Source organism: Aphelocoma coerulescens, chromosome 3 (assembly GCF_041296385.1).
Source record: "Aphelocoma coerulescens isolate FSJ_1873_10779 chromosome 3, UR_Acoe_1.0, whole genome shotgun sequence".
Lineage (NCBI taxonomy): Eukaryota > Metazoa > Chordata > Aves > Passeriformes > Corvidae > Aphelocoma > Aphelocoma coerulescens.
Genome location: NC_091016.1, coordinates 83,610,809 through 83,636,784, shown reverse-complemented (window position 1 = coordinate 83,636,784; position 25,976 = coordinate 83,610,809). Strand labels below are relative to the sequence as shown.

General features: G+C 38.0%; 1 long non-coding RNA gene across 1 annotated transcript; it reads left to right on the top strand.

Moving 5' to 3' along the window:
* The first annotated feature begins 14,787 nt into the window (after positions 1-14,787).
* On the top strand, positions 14,788-17,353 carry LOC138107332 (uncharacterized). Its single transcript, XR_011149417.1, has 3 exons — positions 14,788-14,898; positions 16,653-16,680; positions 17,086-17,353. It is a non-coding gene; the product is annotated as an uncharacterized lncRNA (long non-coding RNA).
* Positions 17,354-25,976: the final 8,623 nt, after the last annotated feature.

Genomic DNA, 25,976 nt, shown 5'->3' with positions numbered 1-25,976 from the left:
GAGCCACAATATTTAAATGGTAACTTATGCAGCAAATTTTATAATCTCAAAAAATAGTTGCCACATTTTATAATTTTAACTTTTTAATCTTTTTTTTTTTTTAAGACAGAGATGCTTGTCTTCCGCTAAAACTAACACTTTAGAAAAACAAAAAACCAAACAAAAATAACCCCCAGACACCCACCCTTCCACACCTTTCCTCCCTGACCCCTAAAAAGAATAGTGATAGCCCTAATTTTAAATTTTTTTCTTTTTGTCCTTTCAGTGCTTTCGACCGTCTTGCCGCAAATTTCAAAGCTTCTCAGTAGTTTCTCATCCTTCTACCCATGCCAGGTTAATTTAATCTCTGAACCACCCTATGAAACATGTACAGAAGCACAATTTCTGTTCTGTAAAATATGGGAATATGTCAAATCTGTCCTACCTTCTCTTCAACTCTATTTCAACGGATTAAACTCATTAAGAATGGATATGAATGTTCCCAATCCTTTATAAAGGTAAGTGTTTAGCAGACATGATAATATAATAGTCCATATACTGTCTCTCCAGTGACAACTTCAAGGAACATGACAAGTGGATAATGTGTTGTAATCAGTTGTTATTTAGCCTCCCTGACTGCGTTACATGCTGCCATCAGAATTTATATAGACCCTCCTGGACAGAAAGTCTTCATTAACTTGAAGTATTAATCACTTGAAGTGATTTTTCAGGTCAAAGACAAGATGATTTATAGGTATCACACATATAAAAGCCCAGGCATATACCCTTCCTTCACATAGGAAAGGTGAAAATGGCATTTCTTATGGGCTATGTCTGCAATAGCAAGGAAAACCAGCCTTAAAGCCATCCTCCCACCTAGGCCCATCCTCCCCTACAAACTCTAACTGTTCTCAGCAAACCATCTTGAGTTGGAGGAAACAATTTTAGATTTCCAGCTCTGATATTAATCACAGTCCTCTTTCTTTCTGCACTCACTTGGAATCTACCTAGACCCTCAGTCCCTGAGAAGAACAGTTCCAACAGCAGCAGTACTATACTCACATTATCTTTCAGCCCTTTAGTGTTGATCCAGATGCATTGTGTGTCCTCTTGGATCATGTCTGTATGTGTTACTTTCCGCTAGTGGATGAAAAAACATATCAATATTTATCAGGAAAGACTTTTCTTCTTTCAGTTGAGGCTGCAATTCTTCTAAGCTAATTTTCTCAGTTGGAAATTTAGACATCTAATTCCTTTGAATCATCTTGGCTCCTGTAAGCACTGCAGGGAAACAGAAGTCCAGGGGCAATTCATGTTCTCTTAGATAGGTATATGACAAAGATGAATCATATTACTTCCACTGGTGTCTCTGCAAGGAGAGATTAAGATGATTTGCCTTGGGCTGAAAAAATTTGCTTGAATTCTTTTCAAATTGGGTAATTGTACCTGTTTGAGACAAATTTGGAGGAACTTCCAAAATGAATGTCCTCTGATAGAAGGCAGGTTACAGCCACCCTCCCCCACCAGGTTCGGAAAGAATTTTCCTAGGAGGAAAGTGAAAGGAAAAAAACCTATTTATTTAACAGACACAATGCACAATGGGAAAAGAATAATGCTAAATAATAAAACCTCTTGCTGTGGAGAGAACCAGGTAAATTTTCATGGTCCTTTCTGCGGGTGTGGTCTCTCCCTTCCCCTCTTCAGGGCTGGGTCAGTGTGAGCACCCCTCCGGATCAATGGTATAGGGTCTCCCGGTGTGTTCTGAACAGTTCCAGAAGAGAAGAAGAAGAAACCAAAGTCCCAGGGAAAAAAAAAGTTTAACTCCCCATCTCTCTCCAGAGAAACAGGGCTGAAAGCTGGCAGAAAAGCAGCAAAAAGGGCGCTTCCTCCGTGCTTGCTGCCGCAGAAGCAGACAGAGTAGAGTGACCTTGGAGCACAAACTGCTGTGAAGAGTTTGCCTGGCTTTTTTTTCTTTCTCTCGCACCCAGTTTTAAAGACACAGAAAGGCACAGGATTCATATCTGGGCATAGAGCAGTGATAGGGGATACACATCAAAAAGTCACCCCAAGACAGTAAGCCCTATAAAATCTTGTGAGATTGAATTTTGCTTAGTATGTGTTATGAGAAACTGCACAAAGTAATGGCTATATCTTTGCCTCTGTTCTTTCCTTCATTTAACAGTATCTAGCAATGAATACTTACAAATAGCTCAATTATCTCACTGGTTATTAGATAACAACATCATTTGATATTTACCATTAGATTAGCAATAGCTAGAGAAATCTGTCCAAGATATTCTGGTCCAAAAATATATTACTCTTTACCTAAGTCTCAGAGTCAAGCCAGACAGCATCACTTAGAGGCATTTATCAGCTGCTGTGCCAAATATCATCATGGGAAGTCCCACATTTCTAACACAAAATTTTGGATTTCTGAAACAGATCTAAAACAGAATCTTAGAAATCAGAGAAAATTGACAGCATGCTGTCTCGCTGTAAAGACACTTAGCTTTCCATCTCTGCAAGGAATGAAGAACAGAATAGCTGAGATATGTTGTAGGGCACTGGGTGCATTGTTTAACGTGTTGTGGTTTCATAGATATATGTGGTTGTTAAATACAGGAAAGCCAGGAACTTCAGATTGAAAGAGATAACCCTTGTCACAGTGTCAACTTATCAGCTGTCACAGTGTCACTTATCAGCAAAGACATCCTCATAACAAAGTAATTTCATCTCAGAAATAATGTTTTACTTCCATCACTCTTACCAAAGGCTATCACTGAACATCACTGTTCTAGAAGGTAAAAGTCGCCTTCCAGTTATCAACATTTAGTACCTCCTGTGTTCTACCCAATTGCTCTTGTACCAGTTTTGGCCTTTAGTTCAAAAAATCCTTTAGCTGTTCTGCTGTTTCTGATCCTGAAGTATAGAAAGCAAGCATACACCTCTGAGCCTTTTTTGAAAAAAAAAAAAAAAAAATTTAGGTGAATTTGAATAGTTCTCCCTTCTTCTGATTCTAGAAACTTATTTTCTGTTCATTTTTTTTTTTCCTGTTCTGATTTCAGTCTGAGTATCTTATCTTTCCTGGAAACAGCTGGTGAGAGTTGTATTTCAGGCCTTGTTATGGTCCTGGAGAAATACACTAGCATTTCCCTCTTTCCCCTAGAAAGGCAAAGCCTTACATGTATTACAGCTGTGTGTGCTTCTCACGCAGCTTTAGCCTAATAACAGCCCGCAGTAATCCCAGGAGCTTTTCCTCTGTTTTCTCAGAGCAGTGCTTCCTATTTATAAAAGAATACTGGTATGAAAAAATTCTATGGGTTTGTGCAATTCAGAGTTAACACATTTCTATGGCTCTCATCCCTCCTCTGTTCTTCAGCTGGTTCTTTCTGTTTGACAGCCTTATACTGCTTCACATCAGCCACATCTCCCCAGTGGGAATCACTGGGAATACTATCGACACAATCCTACACTTTGCCCCAGGTCTCTGAGGGAAAATATGATATCTGCTTAGCCCCACAATCAGTCCCTGAAAATTCCACATTAACTGATTTTCACCTGAAAATCTTTTCAAGAAACTTGTTTTTTATCACCATTTCCTAGTACTCTCTACACTTCAGCTATTTTTTCATCATGTTGTAATTCTTCTACTCATTAAATTGTTTAGCAGATCTAATAACTTCCATCATGATAACTTATATTCTAAGATAAAATCTAGCCCTCTTTAGAGGTTTCAAAAATTTTCTTCCAGTTTCTACATTTAGTTGCAAGTATACCTTCTCTAGCTGAAGAGTGCTGTGACACTTGCCATCTACTCTAATAAATGTTTTTTTACCACTGGCTACTATATTAAGGTACTAAGTTACCTTACTAAAATCAAGTTAATTTGAAAAGAAGTACCTAAAAATAATTGAAATTTTATGTGATTCTCTTTATTTTTCAGTAACCTGCCTGTTTTTAAAATTATGAAGTCAGACTAATGGGGTTGCCTGGATCATATTTTCCTCCTTCATACAAAGCCATAGGCATTATCCCAACAGGTACTCCACCCAAATCAGTGGGTTTGCATAAAATACTTGTCTCCAGAACTGCGGGTCTAAGGATCAGTTTTCTAGGTTGTTGGGATGATGATTATTTGGTACTTCAAGTTGACACTGAACCCTCACAGGATTTTCTTCCCCATTTTTCTTTCTAATTCAGTAGTAACATATCTCAATTCCCTCTATTATTCCCTAGGGATGAAAGTCATTTGCACAAGGAGGGCCAGGAAAAGTCGTCGATTTAGAAATTTTTAAATGAAATCTCACTGCACAGGCATATATTATATACAAGGTTCACTAGGACTTTCTCATATTTTCTCCCAATAAATTGCAGAAAATATAATAATTTTAATTTACACTTAAAAATGTCTGTCCCTAGCTGGCTGACATGCAAATGAAATTGGGGAGCTAAAATTCCAAGGTACTTTCTTTATAATTTTTTACTACCAGTAAAGCATTTACTACTGCAAATAACTTTCTACTTTATTAGAGAGATAATCTAGCTTCTTTCTCCCTTAAATGAATTATCTCTGTAAAGTTAAATAAGTAAAAAAAGCATGAGAAAATGTGTTCAATAAAGAGAGAAGAGACAGCTCAGAAGCAGAGCCATTGAGTACAGTCAGATCTGTTAGTGGAAGGTGAGAATTTAACACGATTGTTTTTCAATATGTTGCTAAAATTTAAATCTGAGGTTTGTGTCTGTCTTTTGTAGTGTTGGTAAATACCACACTAACTTTTTAACACACTATTTCCAAATTCTTTTCCTGAGTATAAATGTTCATGCCCATAAATTTGAATGCTTGTAATTTTCTCAAGCAAATATGGTTTAAATTATATTCTTTTTATTTCAAGTCATTGTCTGTGTCCTTTCCCTCTGCCTCTCATACTTTTATTTAAGTTAGACAAAGACTATTCACCAGGGGAAAATAATAATCTTTGTTTCTTTGTTCCTTGTTTCCTTCTATTCTATTATTTTAGAGACACTATAACCAATTTTTTCTCCCTCTCTATTCATACATTAAAAAAGTCACATTGCTGTAATGTTCAATTTAGATGTACTGTTTACGTATTTGTCCCCTTCTACATTCCAATTATGAGCTACAGAGTTCTTGAGTGTAGCTGGCACCAAATTTCTGTTCGTTTCAAGGGAAGTTTACTAAAACTCAGGGGCTGACAGATACTTAGTCCTCAGCTGGCTTATGGAAATCTTTCCTCTGAAAGCACAGCACCATAGGGGTGGAGTCTCTCTGTTGAGCCATGCAGAATGTGATGATTATTCGCTTTATGCATCATATTTTTTTATGTAAAATTTGCACCACAGTTAAAAGCTGCTTCTCAAGATACATGCTTATGGATTTAGAGTTTGTTGGACTTAGGCATCAGCAGCTTGGGTTTTTTTCCCAACATAGGAAAAAACCCATATGCTAAAATTAAGATATTAGAAGGTATTTTCTTGCGTAAAGGATGGCTGAGTCAGATTTTATGACCCCCACAGAAATTAGCAACTTCAGCAATTTTACTTTCTCAGCATACAACAAAAACATCTTGAGGTATTAATTCCTGCCACGTGAGAATCCTCAGCTGGCACTAAGGCCCTCCTTCCAAAGGTAAGATGATGCTGGAAAACAGCAGTGAGTTCTATGAAGCTGCTGTAAATTGGCAAAAGTTAGATAAAATTCTGTTATTAAAATAGTCAGAGGCAGAAATACAGTTTTCAAAGCAGGAAAAACTGTATTTCAACTAATCTTAAAAGAATTCTGTAAAACATTATAATCCCTTGCTATTACCACAACTAAAGTTTAAAGATTAGTCTAGCTTTTCTGTGTGCTAGAGGGAAGATTGCTCCCAATGCTAATGGAAACACAGGAAGAAGGCATGAATTTTGATTTCCTTGAATGTGTTTGAAGTCAGTCATGTACATCAATGCTTTCTTATAGCAGAAAAGTGTAAGCAGGCATAAATTACCGCTGTGTATAGTCATAATTTAGCTATTTTTTTAAATGAGAATTAAGCATCAGTGACTAAAGGGAACATGAAAAACTTGCTATTCTTGCCTTTGCTAGGCAAAGTGCTAGGCACTTACTTAATGCAGTCATCCTTTATTTTTTCAGCAATAAATCTTATAAAAAATATATTTCACTTCATAACTTATTATTGTGAACACAATGAGGATATTTCCAGCTAAGCCTGTTGAACAGATAATCCCAGAGAAGGAAATCAGACCTAGTAATGGTGCCATCCACTTCAAGATCTGTTAATCAAGCCTGGTGTACAATTCTGACAGAAAGGATGAAATTCACTCATTCTTCAGTGATTTTAGGACTTGGTTCTGTAGTAGAAAGAGAAATTAATTATTTGTGGCTAATAATTTGGATATCAATATCTAAATCTCATATATAAATGTATACTATTGTTTAATAATTATCTAAACTTTGTAAAAAAAATTTCACCTAAAGACTTTTTACATCCAGGATTGTACTTGAAAGAACAGGATGATGTTATTTTCAAAATTAAATCTGTGACATAATAACTCCATTACAGTTTAAACAAATTTGTAATCAGACAAGATACACCTTTCAGTAACACAGTGTTTATTCTAATAAAGTGCACTGTTGACTTCTACTCTTGGCTGGGATGATGCAAATCAATCCTCCAATCAAACTCTCTAATCAAACCCTCCTTCAGCTTAAGATCACTCCTCCTTGTCTTGTCACCACACGTTCTTGTGAAAAGTCCCTCTCCAGCCTCCTTGTAAGCCCCTCTGAGGTAGCAGAAGGGTGCTATAAGGTCTCCCCAGGGCCTTCTCTTCTCCAGATTGAACAGCCCCAGCTCTCTCAGCCTGTTTCCATAGGAGAGATGCTCCAGCTCTTTTCAACTTAGTGGCTCTCCTCTGGTCTGTTTCCAACAGGTGAATGTCTTTCGTGTGTTTGAAGCCCCAGAGCTGGACACAATACTTCAGGTGGGGTCTCACAAGAGCAGAGTAGAGCAGCAGAATTTCCTAACTCAACCTGCTGGCCATGCTCCTTTGGATGGAGCCCAAGGTGCAATTGGCTTTCTGGGCTGTAAGTGTACAAATTTCTGGGTCATGTTGAGCTTTTTGTCCACAAACACCCCAAAGTCCTTCCCAGGGCATCTCTCTATCGCCTCTACCCAGCCTGTATTCATGCTTGGGATTGCCTAGACCCAGGTGCAGGAACTTGCACTTGGCCTTGTTGAACTTCATGAGGTTCATCACTAAACTAACTTTGCAAAGGCTAAGAATTATATTTCCCTTTTGGTTGGTGGGCAATAAAGGTGAAAAAACATTAACCGGCTATTTGTCTAAGGTTATTGAAACAATGCAAAGATTTCACTGTTAAATCTCTTTAAAAAATCTGCCTACAAATTTATTAAAATAGGTGTGCTCTGAAGACTGTCTAACCTAGGCATCCTCCACACAAACAAAACTCTTCTCCTGTATCATAAATCGGTTTGAATGGGTATGCTAGGACTCTGGGGATGCTGAGGTGCTTCTAGCAAGAGTCCTGACTGTGTTTCTATGCTTCCCTTGGAGAATTTGCAACGTTTGTTTGCTGTGAGCAGCCTGCCCTGCATAACCCCTTGGGTTATTGTTTAAGCAGTCAAAAAAAATAGCAGCTGTGGAACAGGTCAATTTAATTTGCTGACACAAGTGTGAGAGAAATAGCAATTTACCTGTGTATTAACTGTGCCCTTCTTGCAAGGGATAATGCTTTGTTTCTTATTTCTAGGAAGAAATTAAATGAAATTAATAAAACAAAATAAAAAAATGTAAAAGATTGTTCATAAACAGGGTTGGAGTGTATTAACAGTTGGGTGAGGGTAGCTGTGTTAAGAGGAGAAGGAAAGTAATTAAGCAGAGGTCTACCTACTTGGCCGAAGAACTGAAGAGCAAGTTTTGACTGCAGAATACCCGGCTCAGCTCTGTAAATCATCACTAATGCAAACCCTTCCACTATCAAGGAACAAGGCCATCCACACTATGATGAAAAGATCAGTGCTGGAAATGTAAGGTAAATGGAATGGCTTAGGTCATCCTCTTACATCCACAGAGGCTGAAGACCCTGAAGTGGCATACAAATATAAACAGTTGACGTGAATTTTATAAGGGTGGATACAGGACACTTCCCATTACTTGGACATAGAACTAAATTTTGGAATGACCATTGAACTGGACACCAAGATAAATGAGAACACAGAAACATTAATATTTGGCTTGCTTAGGGTCTGTCCTGGTATTTGAACCCACTGGGATTTTATCACAGAACCTGGAGAATTGCTATTTATGCTTCTTGTAATGAGTTTACTGGGGCAAGGCTTTGGTAGCTGGGTGACTACAGGGGTGAGAAGCTGCCAGAAGCTTTCCCCATTTCCAACAGAGCCAATACCAGCTTGCTTCAAGATGGAACCACTGATGGCCAAGTCCAAGCCAGTCAGCAACAGTGGTAGCACTTCTGGGCTAGCAGTTTTAAGATGAGGCAGAAAAGTTACTGTGGAACTGTGATTGCAGCCAGAAGGAAGTGGGAATATGTGTGAGAAACAGCTCTGCAGACACCAAGGTCAGTGGAGAAAGAGGAGGAGGTGCAGAGGAAAGATTCCCCTGCAGAACATGGTGCAGACCAAGGTGACGCAGGTCCCTCTGCAGCCCAATTTGGCCTGTGGGAGGAGCAGATTTCCACCACAGAAGAGTGTGAGGAGTCTTCCCTTGAGGAGGAAGGAGCAGCAAAGACAACGTGATGAACTGACTGCAACCCCTACTCCCTCTCCCCCTGAGATGCTGCAGGGAGGGTGTTGAGGCTCTGGAATAAAGTCAAGTCTGGGAATGAGGAGGGGTGGGGAGAAGGTGTTTGAAAGATTTGTTTTACTTCTCATTATCTCACTGATTTGATTAGCAATGAATTCAATTAATGTTCCCCAAGATGAGTCTGGTTTGCCCATGATGGTAATTGATGGGTGTCCCTTCTGTCCTATTTCTATCCACAAGCCTTTCCTTGCTATATTCCCTCCCTTCTGTCCAGCTGTGGAGGGAAGTGGTAGAGTGGCTTTGGTGGCTTATTTGGAGTTTAGCCACCATCAACCCTCCACACTTCTACATTTTCCTTTTTCACTGCAGTTGCTGTACCACTGTGTCTGTGCCCCCACACAACCAACCTCATGGACAAATAATCAAGACCAGGCAATAGCCAAGTGATATCACATTTCCTTGTAAAGCATAATCTTTGTTGCTCTTTCTGTGATGCACTGCCTGCCACCAGGAGAGGTATGAAAGCTTCTGGCTGTTCCTGCTTTACTCAAAACAGATTCTTTTTTTCTTTCCCTGACTTCCCATATAGTCTACTGCCTACTGGGTTGTATTAGAGACAACTGCAGGTAATCTGGGTTTACACTTTTCACTAGTACTCATCCAAGAGAACAACTGTAACTTTCCAAACTATTTAAATTTTTGTGTTCTTAATAAGACTTTCTATCCAAAATAATAACCTTGAATTAACAAACCATGGTGGTACAGACAAACATCTATCCTTTTGATAGATACCTTTCTTTGGGAAGGTGGCCTGGGGGGTGGGGTGGGGCTGGGGTAGGGATGGACTATAATGACAGAAACTAGAAAACACTGAAAATTTTGCTCAATATATGACATTTTCATTAGGTCACTGAATTTTAATGATATTGTAGCAGAAGATTTGCTTGGAAATTTCTATGTAAGACAAATGCAAATTCAATAAAAGAAACACTTTCACAGACTTTTTTTTCCGTAAAAAGTCTGGCTACTCCCTAGCTGGTACTATAAAGCAGATATTTATTGAATCTGAGTTAAACTATTAATTGAAGATATTTTTCTTCTTGTGGTACTTCACATGAGTCTAATAATAAAGTGCACAAAAATAAGGTAAAGTGTCAGAAGAAACAGTATTCAAATACAATAGCTCAGCCTCATTTTTACCCCTTATGTTAATACTTGATGGTTATGCTGCACAACAGCCTTAAAAAAAAATCCCTCTACTTTTAATTTTTTTGCTCAGTTTCTGACACAAATTAAAGACATTTTTGTCTTCAATAAATGTGAGGCAATGAATTACCAGCAAAAAAATAATTCTGTCTCTTTCCAATGAGCAAAGAACATAGGAAAACTACAATTAAAAAAAAAAATTTGAATTACTGAATTGAAACATAGCTTTCCTATCACACAAACATTTCCTTACTCTTTTTATTTGCTTTCTATAGTCACTATCCAAAGCACTTTGCCTTAAATAGTGCCACAGCATCTTGTTCTCCAAGACAGGATTGGAGAGAGAGAGATTCTCACCATTCCCCCCAGACAACTAAGCTTCTTCAGCATTGACTGAAGTCACGGGCATACCTTTTCACTAAAGGCAAACATCAATCCAAAGGTAGTCCGTTTTCTTTTAAAGCAAAATAAAACAAACAAAACAACAGTCAAAACCAAAGGGAAAAAAACCCCTCATGGCTGATGGCGCACAGAGCGCAAAAATTCAGAAAACTGCAGCATCCTCAGCCAGCGTTCCGCCTCGGGATCCACCTGCCGGCGCTGCTCTCCGCTTGTCCCCGGCTGCTCCCTGCGTCCCGCCGCCCCGCCCGGGGCTCCCGGCTGCTCTGGCCGCCCGAAAGCTGCCCCGGCTGACGGGAGGTGCTGCCCCGGGCCCGCCGGGAGAGCTCCCCTGCAGCCGTGCTCCGCTCCCGGCCTCTTCTCATCCCGGACCTGCCGCCTCGGCCGGCACCTCCGGCGGAACAGGAGGCACCAGCGGGGCACACGCAGCGCGCAACCTGCTGCTGTGCCCATCCCCAAACACACGAACGTCAGTGTAAGCCCCCAGTACCGTACTTAGGCTGGAGAAAAACAAACAGACAGACAAAATCCCACTCCATGTAAAAGGATTAAAAATCATAGAAAATTGTGATACCTGTTCTCCTGCCTACTCCGAGTTGCACAACATTTATACCTTCGCCATTTGACACCCCCCCCCCCCCCCCCCGACATTTCAGGGAACCCTTCTTACAAAATAGGAAAGAACAGCGGGAAAGGGCAATTATCTGCATAACATCACAGTAATTGTCAAAGAACCCTGGCAGTTGCTGAACTGTATTGAAGCAGACATGACTGGATACCTCCAATTCAGGCTTTTCAAATTATGACATCTGTTTCTGGTTCTGATATGCAAAGGTTGTTGCTTAAACAGTATTTTCAATTCCTCCTGTCATGTAACTACAGGAATGCATGCTTTGTTTTAATTGTAGGGTTAGTCCACTTTTTTTGGCTGTAAATTTTCATAAATAAATACCTGAACGGAAGACTTTTAAAGCCAAGAAAAAACAGAACTGTAGCTCTAACAGAGCATTATTGTTAGAAATACCTTTCACACGGAATTTATTTTTAATAGAAATTTATTTTTGATTTGAAACATTTCTGATTTCTCTCCTTTCAAAGATGCATCTCAGTTGAATAAATTTGGAGTCAACATTGCCGTTTCAGCTCCTGTAGGAAAAAAAGATCCCAAAATTCTGAAATATGTCTAAAAACCAGACACTCCCCCTATACCCTGTCACAGAATTGCAGCACGCATAGGAATATGAGAAACCTGAACAGTTTCAGTAGAGTGGACACATGGAAAAGGCTGCTAGGAAAAACATAATCAATTTGTGAAAGGCATTCTGCATCCAAAGGAAAGAGAAGGCCTCAGTGGCATATTTCTCAGTGATATACCCCTTTCCAGCCATGTGCTCTGGAATAGAATGTTTCTCAGCCTGCTGCCAGCAGCCTTCCCTTGCCTGTGGTTGAACCAGCCCCGTTACCTTTACTGTCCCTGATATTCCTGCTAGAGATTCCTGCCCCCTCAGATGGGCCAACATATAACTGCAGGTTTCATTCCTCCCTTACATGCTTCTTGCAAAAGATCTGGGTTAGAAAAATTTGGCAATAGAAGAATTTAAATGAATGCCTGTCACTCCAACAGAACAAGCTGACAGGCAGAAGTAATTAAAAACATAACACTTGCAGATCTGACAGAAACGTAACCTCTGGTAGGAGGGAGGTGATGGGCAGTCAGAAAAGGGTAACTGCTCCAGAGGAAAGGATCAGGGTATTTTCTACTCCATGGGCACTGGATGGAAAAAAGTTAGAGTCCTCTGTGAAGAGAGGTCTGAATAAACAGAGAAAATGCAATCAGTCAGCCAAAGTCAAGGACTTTAGTTCATATTTAGGGAGTGAAGGTGTCTTTCTTTCCTATTATTATTTAGTTTTTCTCCCCAATTATTAAACTCAACCTAAAAATTTTGGAATTTGTAAAATTTTTTTTGATTCTCCTCCCCATTTCAGTGGAGTGGGATGGGAGAGGATGACATGACAATATAATTAAAGTGAAAATCTGTACAATGAATTAGAGAAAAACCACAGTGGAAATAACACATCGATTTGTAGCTAAGAGCATGGTGGTTAGTAGTCACCGAAACAACTTACCAGAACTTAGGTTCTGCAACATTGAAATGATTCTTAGAGCAGGTCAGATATTTCTTCTGTAATATATATTCTTGCTCAAATGGGTATTAATTACAAATTGCATATTTTGCAATATTTTTCAGGATGGCAGACAACTGCTCACAGTTTCTGCACTAGATTTCTAATCCATGAGAAAGCTAATGCAGGAGTTAGGAAGTGTGGTACTCATCCCTTTGGATGAAGCTTTGGATATGGATTCACAGGTTTTGACTTTGCTGATAGTATCAGAATGGAAATCCTTTCCATTATTTGATAATTTGTGATGCTAAGTACCTTAAAGCAGGTGAGGCAGCAAAATATTAAAGTACCTACTGAGAGGTGAATTGAGGCCAGGCTACCAGAAAATTTCTATGTGAAAGCTGTCACTGCTTTACTCTTCTCCAGACTTGGTACAAGTAAAGCAATTCTAAATAAGTTTTTTCTTTCGAAAGGAAAAACTTAAATCTCTACCAAATTTCTCCAAGGTAAAACTAATATCTGCCAGTCTATAAAGGTAGTAATCACACTGTTCATCATTTGCCATGATAAATCTCAAAATCTGGCAGTTATTTGTGGCTGTGAAAGATTTTATTTTTTTTCTTAATCGCTATGTACTTGTACGTTACTTAATTTATTTCTATTTTTAATATTTAATAGAGAAAATTGCCAGATGTTTTTGATCTGTAACAGTTTTGACTCATAGTTCTTGGCATTGTGTAAGTTACCAAACCCTTCACTGATCAGAGCTGCACACAAAATGTTGTATCTGATGGTTGGCTTGGGACAGGCAGTGAAAGACAAAGAATGGCTTTCAGATGACTTGAGGGATGCTTACCTGGAGCACCACAGCAACAGGAGGTGCAAGTGTTGTGAATTAAGATTTAATTGGAACAGAGACTGGTACTCTGGACTCTCTGTGTACTCATTCTTTCTTTTTCTCTCCTTTGGCACAGTGAATTTCAATTATTTCATGAGAAATGGAAGAGCACAAGGAGGAGATGGTAGAGTTCCTACCTCAGAGTGCCCACATGGTTAGAGCACATTTATCACAAACAGCTTTGGGCAGCACAAATTAATTTATTCCAAATCTACTAAATCCAGAAGGGTTATCCAGCATCTCTATGATCACAGGAGTAATTTTGTGATCATCATCTTTGCCTTCTAAGAAAGGCAATTAAGACAGAAATTATTGCAGTGCTGGGGTGGAGGGAGAGGAACGAGTGGCACTAGAGATGTGTTTCTTGGTTGAAGAGTGTTGCCTCCCTCTCATGGGTACTGGGATCCCTTGGAGAAGTAGATGATAAACCCTTCTCTTTAGCATTTTTGGCTTTTGCATTTTCTGGAGTTTGGCACAGAGATTTCCTCATGTGTTGCATGTAAATCTTATACAACAGGGTTTGAGGGAGGTTGTGACTTTTTGTGAATAATACATTTTCCTGAATATATTAACCGGAGAAATGACTAAGACGAAATGCAATTAAAAAAAAGAGAGAGAAAACCCCCCAGTTTCAGTGAGAATTCTCCCAATGGTTGAAGTTCAGCTTCATGTTTCTTCTTTTTCTAAGGTTATTTATCAATATAGTGATTTAATATCCCCAGAGTAATTTGTGCCTCTTGTTATAATAATTTTTTTCCCTCATGGTAGTTTCTCTTAAAACAAAATTTCTTTAAAGAAGAGTGGATAAATTAGGGTTTTTGTCCTAGCCTCTAATTCTTACTCACTGGCATTTTAGAAACCAATAGCAAACATCAAGTGTAACTCACAGCTGATAAGCTTGGTTTTTTTTCTCCTAAGGTGCTGAAAGGACCAAATTTTGCGTCTCTGAAAATAATGTCCCCTTCTTGACCAGGATTTCTTTACCAGCCTGGAAAAGAGGGCTGAAACACGTTTTTTCCTACGGAACGACGTGTTTGACACCCTGTTCCCTTGCAGCCACATTTTTACACAGAAGGAAGCTCTGTTATTTCATGGGACATTCAGTACAACTCTTTAAGTGCCTACTTTCCCATTTCCCCAGGAAAATGGACTGCCAAGAGCAGTAATACGCCACTACACTGTTTCTGTCTGCTGTCCTGACACAATTTTCTTCCCTCTGCCACGCAGGCAAGATGCCTCACCGAAATAGCTACAAGACTACAAATAACTACAAGAAGTCATTACCACCAGGTGGTGCTGCTAAACACCATTTCCCACGTCCTTTTAATCCCCGTGTGAGTGAAGCAGTCTAAAGGAGATCTACCCAACCACTGTTCTAATCTTGCTCAGCTTTATAAAGAAGCCATTCTCTTTGGGGAGGAGGCATTACCTGCTCTTGGTCAGAAAGCAAGAGGCAACAACGAGTTTGAATCCTGAGTTTGGGAAAAAAGGTAATAAAACACTTGTTGGTAGTTTGCCCTACCCAGATAGCAGTGTTCCAGGTAGGTACGATTTAAAGGGAATAAAGAAATGAGTTGCCAACGCTAGAGAAAGGACACATTGCACTTTTTTGAATCTGAATTCATATGTGATTCCTTTAGATACTTCTGCTGCTCCAATGTGCCTGAGAGTTAAAAAGCAATCTAATCTCAGTGTTAGATAATAAATCTCAGGTTTACTCTCCATGCTCTTTATATCTTCCAGATATCTAATCTAAGATGCTATCAGGTTTCCTCCCCAAGCTCTTTGTATCTTTCAAATATCTAATTGGAAGGAGCTATCATTAGTTCTGAAGTGTGTGCCAGAATCACATGCAATGAGAAATATTTTCTGAAAACACAGTACTAAAAGTTAATAAATGCCTCTGTGTCCTTATGTGGGTTTTCTTTTGTTATTATTAATTAATTGGTACTTTAAAATGTATTGGCTCATTTGTACATTTTTTGAGCTAATGTTTTCACACCAAGGCAACTCTTTATTGCTTGAATCTGTATTTCCCATATTACCATTGGCTAAGAGCAATGGCACATTATGTAAAAAACCCTGTTTCTAGTGATCTTTTCTCACAGAAAAGGCTTCAGAGACATTAAGAGGAATGCTTTTATGCCATGCTTAATGTTTTGAGAGAAATATAAAAGGTCATTCAGATATTCTTTATCCGGTTTGTTTGGTTTTCCCCCTTCAAATTGACTTTTCTTATATGATTTATGATATTATAGCCAAAAAACTTGCAAGAATGTGCATGGAAAGTCATGATTTGAGACTTGATGAGGCTATTTTCCTTGCTGACATGAAGTCAAAGAAATACCATCGGCATTTATTTGCATATTTTCCTGCACAGCAGCGGTCATATATAATCTAACATCAGAGCCAAGCACTCTAGGGCTCTGCCCAAGAAACATCTCTCCTTTGCCACTTTTCAGAGTTTTTTTGAGCTGTAAGTTTTTTTCATTATGTCTCTGTCTGGCAGCTTCATGAAAGTTCCTTCTCAAAAGTTCTTTATTTATTTATAATTTTTTTCCACTTTAATGTTGATTTTTATTTAAATTTGCAGCAAGCTACTGCTTCATGTTAGGTAAATCAGAACATACCTGGAAAATAAAAAAAGTTTCATATAAAATAGGCCTATAGAGTTTAAGAGAACCCCCTAGAGTCAGAACCCACTTAATTTAACCATCTGTCTGCCTATTCACCCCGTCTGGGCTTCAGGGCACAACCTCTGTCTGGCCAGCTGGCTGTAGGCTGTGGCAGCAAGGTGCCATCTTCAGGTGAGCACACTCAAAATAATACTGTACAAGCATATTCTACCTGCTCACAAGCCTAATGAGGCCTCTTCTGCAGCCATGACAGTGTTGTCCTACTGGTGAGAAGGTTCAAGGAAGACTGTCAGTGTCTGAGCACATTCTTTATGACTAAATTTACAATCTGTCCTTGTAATTTTAACATTTTACAGCATCAGGATACCTGTGAAGCAGGTTTCAGACCCTCAGCTCAATCAACACTTGCCAGTGGCAACCACTGACAGCTGTTCTGTGCCTGTGAGCAAAGTAAAACACAGAGTTTTATAGTGACAGTTCTTTTTAAATAAAACAACAAAAAAAGTATTTTCCTTCAAAGCCCTTGGTTTGAAGGAAAGGTTGTTGGAAGGAAAGGTTGTTTGAATCTTTGGCCACATTATAATGGAAGTATATTTTGTTCTTTGCAGTCACACCAAGGTCCTGACTATGCTGCAGGTAAGTTCTTTCTCCTGTGACTGATACAACAAACACTGACAGAGCAGAACTAGGAACAGGCTACAAATTAAAAAAAAAGGGAAGCTTCCGATTGAACCAGTAGAGACGCTAGAGAGCTGTGCCAATTCAATCTTTTTCGGCCACATTTGTGTGGCTGAAACAATAAATTCCAGTTTACATCTAGGTCCTCCTACTGTGTGCACTTGGTATCATCAGAGCTATGTTATTAAGCTTTAGTTCCTATTGTGCAAATGTATCCTTCTAATTGTCCTGTACTCTAGTTTTATAAATCTCTTTCTTCTTCATATTTTTCTGCCTTAATTATTTTTTGATGTTGCGAGATGTAAGGTGTGTGAAATTTTCCACCTTGAAGAGGGGTCTACACATTTCTACTTCTGTTGGCAGAGGTGTCTTCATGACTGAGACCTATTACCACTCTCCAGCTTTGGTTTGTGACAAGCAGCTCTGCTCGAGAAAAGGAATAGAAATGGGATTGTCCAGGAATGCCAGTAGAAAAAGGATAAAAGGCTAACTCAAAATTAGGTGATAATGTGTCACTCAGAAGGTTTGAGTCCTCAAGAAAGTGTGCTTTACTGCCTTCTATTACAGCTGCAAAAGTAAAAGTTGTATACATAAAATTATATATACACAGATATGTATAGAGTTTAAACTAGCTAGGCACTTTGTGACATAATTTTTTCTGCGCTGAAAATGTAGGGATATTGCTTCTTCAAAAGTTTTTTTACTTCTAGAACATTGTTTTCTTTGAAACACCAAGCTAACAGTCCTATATAAAATCAGTCTCTAACAAAAGAGAATTGTGTTTGTCTATAATGAATGGTAGCATGAAAGCACTCATATGACCTTACTTGTTAGATTTAGAAAAAAATAATCAAAAACATTAGACACCAGCAGTTATTATTAAGCACTTAACAATGGGCTCTTCAATCCTAAGGAAAAATATTGAAAGCATCTCCTGAATAATGAGAACAAGAAAAGTACTTATTAGAAAAGTTCAGTATTTGTAGTTGCTGGCAACTGCCATCAAAGATAAAATGCAATCACAATCATAATTGCATTTTAAACTTCATCTAAATGTATGATTTGTAAGTCTTAGCAGTTAATAAGTTTTTAGATTTTTGTGTGCAGCAAACCAGAAGGCATTTCTTTTGAGTACAGGATTTCTTCAAACCCAGGGTAAAAAATTATTTTAAGAACAGTGAAACAATTTCTAACAAGCAGTACATGCTTGGGTAGCTCTGCAGTTATTTAACTTTGCTGATGGATATTAACTTCCTTGATAAGAAATTCAGATTATATATAAATCTGGTAATGATAATTCATAGCACTTTTAGGAGAGAGCAATTTATTTCAGTTCAGGAGCAATTTTTTTCTTTAGACTACTTAAAATATAAATCTTTGGAAATCAGAAGTATTTTGAGGAAACTGCACTGTAACTGAAAAATTCAGAATAAATAGTTCTCACAGCTTTTCAGACTTTTTAGAAAGTTTAAAGAAATTTTAGCATTCATGATTCTTTATAACACCTCAGATAAAGTATAACATTTAAATTATCTATTGTTAAAATATAAAGTAAAAATTACAGTAACTCAGGGTTTTTTTCAATTGTATTTGTAGCTTAGATTTAAATGGCTACTGAGGTAAAATGTGGGTATTATTAATGATTAATTTTAGTTCTTCAGAAACCCTGAATATATTCTTGTAATTTCTACATTATACTGGAATAGAATAAAATAGGAGGAGAAAATATGGACATAAAATAAGGTAATTCTACCATGGAACTGCTTTAGAAAAATGCAGCAAATACTGAAGGATATATGTCTGATAAGGCTTAAAGGTACATAGAACATTTGTACATAGATTTGAAAACTTACTGAAAAGCAAACAAATTGTTTGTGTAACCTCTACCTTTCGCAGCTGTGTTTTACTTTACACAGTAATACCTGCCTCCCAGGGAAACTAAATCTGTTGAGAAACCTTTCATGTGTCTGAAGACCTGTATCAAGAACACTCTCTTTTGCTGGTCAAACAAACAGACTTCTTTCACTGAACCTTGCTGGCCATGCTTTCCAAACTTCTGTCGCTTGCTGTTCAGTGAATTGCCCAATATGTGCTGTCCCCTTACTGGCACAGAGCACAGCAGGGCCACCACCTGGTTCTCACCGAGAACCAGGAGAAAGAACCTGCTGTGCCAAATCCACTATTCACAACAAGCTTAGGGAGACTGTATTTCTCCTCTAAAACAACCCATGATTTTACCAATTATACACATTTAATTTGCAAAATAATTAGAACTAAACTAGAGGGCTTTATTCAAAAATTAAATACTCCAGTTACGGCGATTAACTGAGGTGTAACTGTTCTGCTTTAACACAAAGACATTTTTTAATTTCCAAAGTGAATTATTATTGTAATTGTTCTCATTAGGACAAATTAAAGTACTTTTTTGATTGTGAAGCATGAAGTCTAATAATGGACTGACCTCTTATTGTCAAGAATGAATATAACAAACTAAGGACTTCTAGGTTACAAACAACCCCTGCTCATTTTCCTTTAGACACAAGTTCCTTTGGGAACTGGTGTGTCACTGAACAGGACCCAACACTACAGTGAAGGTTGCTTCCTATTGGAGGAATTGTCCTATGACTCGTCTAGCTTTGTCCAGTGGAAAAAGAGCTACTGACCTAATTACTCCATCAGCCCAAAGACATCCTGCCCTCAGGAGAATCTAGTACATGTTCTAGAGTTTTTTTTGTTTTTTTTTTCTATTGGGAAGTACAATCTCTAATATAAGTAGCCCTTCAAACATTGGCAATTTACAGAATTGAACTTTGCTCTTGTGCTCTCCTTCAAGTCCAGGGGAGTTCTTCTTCTCACCCCACAATTTAGCCAATGGTGAAACTTTCCTCTGTTTCTCTCTCTCCTATCCCTCTTACGCCAAAGCAGTCAGTAGCAAAATGGTTTGAGTGCTCTCACACACACAGCAGCAATGAGCTCCAGTCCCTGCAGAAATATCTTCTACATTGTGTGATTTCCAAAGTATGTGGTTTCAGTTCTGCTTCTGATTTAAAAGAAAATAAAAATGTTATTGACACATTTTCTGGGGATCTTGAGTCTGTCAGCGCAATAAAAATCCATCTTCAATAAATAATTTCAATATAAAATGTCTCTAGAATCTTAGTCAGAGGATTACCTATATTTTTGGAACTTGAGACATGGTTGAGCTTAACCATGAGTTCTTTGACATGTCTAAACTGTGTAGTTCCTAAGTATATTCAGAGTCACAAAGCAAGAGTTTTAGAAGTTCAAGTGGACAATTTCAAAAGCATTGATGAAGAGTTTTCAAGACTGGTTTTATCTTCGATAGTCAACATTTTAGTAGTATTCTGAATTTTGTTCATTGAACATGACCCTTACATGTATGTTTCAGTTTAAGTATTAGCTAATTTAATCTAGTGTCCTAATTTCATCACTGTCTCAGAACGTGATGATATTTTGAAAGCTGCAGTACTTATCCTCTGTAAAAATGTAATCATTTCTTCAGTGCTATGAATAAACAAGGTGGTCATTGAATGAGCTGAAGTATGACCTGATGTCTTTTATTATCTAGCGATCATGGAGCACACCTTTTTTGTCCCTTAATTTTAGATCATCAAAGCTCCAACTTTTACTACCTTTTTTAGTTCAAACTGCATGTAGTGGCCACTGCTGTGTTTTGTTTGAATGAAGTTTCATAGTCAAGATTTTTATAAAGCAATATATTCTCTGTCAGGGAAGACCAAATCAATAAAGAAAAATGATGACATGAATTGTTACACAACAGACACCAGCCTTAGAAAGCATTTCTCAGACCAGCCAAGTTTTCTTAGTGAATACTAAAATGTGTTTATATGGAGAGTAATGCAGCCTGGCTGTAATTTAATGCAGTAAATTAATATATCCAGTGACACTACCTAATTAAACGGAACCTTGTGATCTTCTCATGATTAAGAGTTGCAATAGTCCAGTGACTTTGGAACCACCAAACATAGTTACAAAAATAAGTAAGGAGATTCTATTACAGACCTACCATCTGAAAAATTACAGCTTGATGAAGATTTTAATTGACATATTCCAATTTCTGTTGTAAATCTTAGCATAATTCTGGTAGTAGAAACTGCAATCAATTACTTGTAGCCAGGGCATTGTATATGCTTCTGAAGATGCACTTAATGTTTTAGAGCAAATAAAGCTAGACATGCATAATAATAAAATAATTATTGAAAAAATAATTTCTGATTTAAAAAAAATCTTAAAAAAGTTTCTAAATACAAAGGCCTGATTTTTGAACAACACCACATGTACGATACTATTTATTCAGAAAATGTGTGACAGTGTGATGTTTTGCCCCACATTAATTTGATTTGTAGTGTAATTTAAAGTTTTCTGTCTTTATATGGTCCAAGAAATATTTGAATATAAGAACAGATGTCTTTGACAGAAATGACAAGAGTAAAACATATTCACATAAGCATTTCTCATGTGGATGATGCAAAGGATCAATGTGATCCTTTTGTTTAGTCTTCTGCAAAATGGAGAAGGAGGAGAACAGGTTTAGGGGAAGAGATTGTGCAGACTGCTTTACAGGTGGGCAGGCTCTCTAGTCAAGGCAGACCTGAATCTCTTTAACAGGCTGGATGCAGACAGGATACTTTTCATGTATTTTCCTGTGATGCTATAGTATGTAAGAACCTCAGGTCACAGCAATGGGATGTTTCACCCTTTGTATAATGGCATTAATAAACATTTGTCCATTTGTCCATTTTCCCTGGGTTCTGGGCACATCTCAAGCTTAGTAGGTATGTCCCCACACTACCAGGAAATTGTGGAGGTGATCATTGTGCAGATATGTGGAATGCCTACTTGCTGCTGTTCAAGTTCAGTCACTGTCACCAGGTAGAGAAGGATCATGGTGCAGGAATGTGGGAAAGGGGCCACCTAATCCCTACCTTTTCTTCAGGGTTCTTAGACAAGGTAGGGGAGACCTACAATTTGCCATAGTCCTAGTCCTAATGAACTTTTCAGATTTTATCTTATGAGTATTTAGGTGAATGGACTTTCAATAAAAGTTCTAAATGTCAAGTAAATAAGGCTCTATAATCCTTTTACACCAAATGCAGTGATCAGCTTCAAGAGATGGTGGCCAAACCAGTTAAGGATCAAAATCAGAACCATCTAGAACACAGGGGTTGCTCCCAGCTGAATGCCACAGACACCGGGATTTAAGGGACATTGGTTTTACAGGTGGAGATCCTGCAACTGAGGTCTGATTTCTGAAGTAAGTCTTCTAAGTGCAAAGCTATTGAGAAAGTCATAAGGTGCATGACCACCTTCTATTACTAAAAGAATTAACCATGTTATGAGTTAAACCACAGACACTATTTAGAATGTATCTGTACCACTAGATAGCCTGAGTCTCAAGCAACTACAGCCACTTTAGTCCTTCCTGTAGAATTCATATACTGCCAATAATGTATCTGGATTCCTACATTAAGTGGCCTGGATCATATTTCATAGATTTTTGACTTTCCTAAATGCTTTGTCTAAGCAAATCCACCTTAGATTACATCTCCTCTGATGAATGAAAGGTATAATCAAAACCTCCATCATCTCTCTGATGAATACATAAAAGCTAGTGAACTGTATCCCTTCCTTTTACCCAAGGGTTTTGCATCTGAAATGGAGATTCATTCCCACTGCAGAATAAGTGCTGTGTGTGGTAAGCATTTTGAATAGCCTGATTTTCTACTGTTGGGTCAAAAGGAAAGAGACTGTAAAAAAGAATAGGATTTATAATGTGGTTATTTGACAGCTCAGTCCAAAGACTACTAAAGCTCTTGAGAGTTTTTCCATCAACATATTTGGAACTGGGCCACTAGTGACTAGGAGGAAGAGAATTTTGAACTTGAGCTTGTTTAGTCAAATTTTATTTGAATCTAAGTAATGGTAGATGCAGATTAGTGCTCACTAATATGTCTGGCTGCTGCAATAAGACTGTATGCCAGGGGAATTTTTTCTACCAAGCAGCCAGTGTACTATAAGAATGGAGTACAAAGAATATAGCTACCAGTACCTGGTGGCTTACAGAGAGAGAGAGATGTAATAGGTGTGTTTGGGGAGAATATACATTCAGAAAACGTTATGGAATGTCTTTTTAGCTCTTCCATAATTTTGACCAAATTAAAAAAAAAGAAATCCTACCTCCACATCTTATCTTCATTGAGAAAATGCTCTATGCCCTTTAAAAGAAGCTAAACAGAGCTGTTTGGATGAGGGACTGTGTGTTAAGGGACTCTCTGTATGCACTCCCATTTTACTAACCATGCAGTTCTTAAAAATCTTTAATGGTGACTATGTTTAAGAAATCAATTTTGAATAAACCTTTTCAAAAATTACTAATTAACATGATTAAATCTTTGTTTTTCCCCAGAAGTAAGAGGGTGACAATTTTTTAATGACTTAGAACATATCACATATCAAATATAATTATTATAAAAGTGTAAGACAATATAAGAACATTTTTTAAGGCTTGAATTTTCTACCCAACCAAAAGGCTCTGTACACCAGATATTCCAATGGCATAAAAAGAGAATTCTGGAAAAAAAAAAAAACCCAAACCACGATGCTGTGATGCTCTTACATTTTTTTTTATGCTTACTTTTCTTCCTATCAAATTAAGATGTTGATTTGTTTGTTTGATTGTTAGCTTGCTTTTCTGGTAGTCATGTTTGACTAAATGAACAGTTTGCTGTATTAGGTTTTACCAGAATGGGGAATAGTGCCTTGACAGAATCTGGACTAAATGCATTCTGTTCAGATGTAATGAAAAGCAATGAACAGAGCAAATGAAGGCTTTTCTGTGGCAGAAGCATTAAATTGTGCAGACAAAGTTTCTGAGGGCTAAAGGTAAGAAAAAAAAAATCCTGTATCAAAAGTGGGCTCTAAGGCATATGGAAATTTCTCTGTCTTCACTGGGTTTTCAATTATCCTCCACAGAAAAAGAGAGTAGCTGCCTAGCTCAGGGACAAGCACATACTGTTGTTCCATCAGCTTTGTACTCAAGATAAAGTATGTTTGGGCCTGAGGAAGAAGAAAGGTATTCAAACAGTCTGTGACAATCTGGTCACTGGAGTGCAGGGTATGACAGTACACCCAGATTTACTGCAACTAGCACATAACTCATCATTATACCCATCAGCTGATGAGCATGCCGTCTACCTTGCTGTAAATTTGGATGGCTTATGGGAAACTCCAGATGATTTTAAAAGGTAATGTTCTCTCTAGTCACCTGAAAAAAATAGATTCCAGATTTCCTACTTAATAATTTTACTGCTTGGCAGTAAATGCTATTTTTGCGTGCAGGCTATTGCAGAAACACATAATTGATTCACCACCATCAATGTGTTACATCATACTCAGCAATAAACAGCTTGATCCCAATCCAAACCAGCTTTTGTAGCCAATATACCAGAAAAACTTCTGTGAAACCATCTGTGACTGTCAAATCTAATGGGTTAGAGGCATGCACTGCTAAAGTGAGCAAGAGTCATCAGGAGCGAAGGCTGGGAAACTGCAGTTAAATGCCAGAGTGGATAAATTCTTGCAATTCTGTTAGCCCAGCAGGTGACTTTATTCAACTGGTTCCTCATCCTCTGTACCTTTGCAGTGAACTTTGCCTACAGGGACCACTATTAATATAGACCAATATTGATTTGTTAATATTGAATGAAAACGATACTCGATTTTTTCCTTTGCCTCCATTATTGATCCCTGTGATCAGAGTTTTAAAAAAATGCACAACTAAACCAGAATTTAGAGCCCTAAAATTTGTGAATTATTGCTGATATTATCTGTGCTTAAATGTATAGTCAAATTTTATGGTGTCCTTTTTGTCACACCAGTATGGCTCCAGTTCAGAATAAGAATACTCCAATATCAAGAAGTTTTTTCACTAAGTCAGCTAATATTGCACATTTACTTTAGGGTTGTTTTCATGACCAAGTCTGAAACTGCCTTTAAAAATATTCCTTTAAAATGATGTGTGCTATTGCAGAGTATCACATTAAACAACAACATTATTTTTGCATAGTCACATTTTCAAAGGTGGGAAGTGCCAGAACAGATTGTGCATATACACCATGACGAATGCTGCATGTGTAATGAGTAGTCCAATTATTGAATAAACATTGTGAGCACTTATTTAATGAAACATGCATTATAAACATGTATGCTGTATTTTTTTCAGATATGTACTGTCAATAACATTTTCAGGAGTCACTGAATTTTTCTACCTGACTCTAGCAGCAGAAGTGAGAATAGAGATGTTCTTGTAGGTGAGAAAATGAATGGAGTGAGATGATGTCACCAATAAATTTTTTGTTTCCTGTACATGTAGTAATATCATGTTGACCTAGAATATATTCTGCCTCATAGGAAAGGGGAAAAGCAACTTTGTGCCTGTCTACTGATCTAGTGACTAATGCTTTAAACTAGGAGAAGAAAGCAGCAGATTGAACATCTACAATGAGAGGAGATTGATCCATTGTCCTATATTTTCTGATTTCTCCCACCGTTCTATTGTTATTAAATTCATCCATCAAATTTAAATGGCTCAATAGTAAGGCAAGAAGTGTGACATATAAGCAAGAGTCACTGGAATGTTTCATGCACAATCAAAACTATGACTGAAGTGGCATCACCAAAAGGTGGTGGGGTAACACTCGTGACTGACAGACTTTTCCATAGAAAAAGTATAACTGGTTCAGAATGATGGGGGAGAGAGAAGGAAACATTAAGGGTTCAAACACTTCATTTGAGGTACACAATATTGACAGCTGTTGAAGAGCAGAGGTGGAAAGAAGTGCCTCAGAATCCAAAAGAAAGAGCACTTTGGACAGCAGTGACAGTGAATATGGTGATTGACAGAATCCAGCAAAAGTAAGAACTGCATTTCAAGAATAAAGGATTAAGCAAACTCATGAATAAAACAAGATCTGCTGAAATTACAGTCACTTTCAGCTTGATGTCTCCCAAGACTGTTCCCAGAAAAGCAGCAGTGCACCAACTGGAGCTTCTGTTCTGAGAGCAGGCATATGGACTAACACTTTTCTTTAAGGTTGCTCCTCAATAAAGTTTTTTTGAGGTGCACTGTCTTTATGAGCCCTACTACTAATGCATTTTGCAAGCTACCCTCCTTTTTATACATCCCAGTGTGATCTTTGGATTCAATTTCTTTT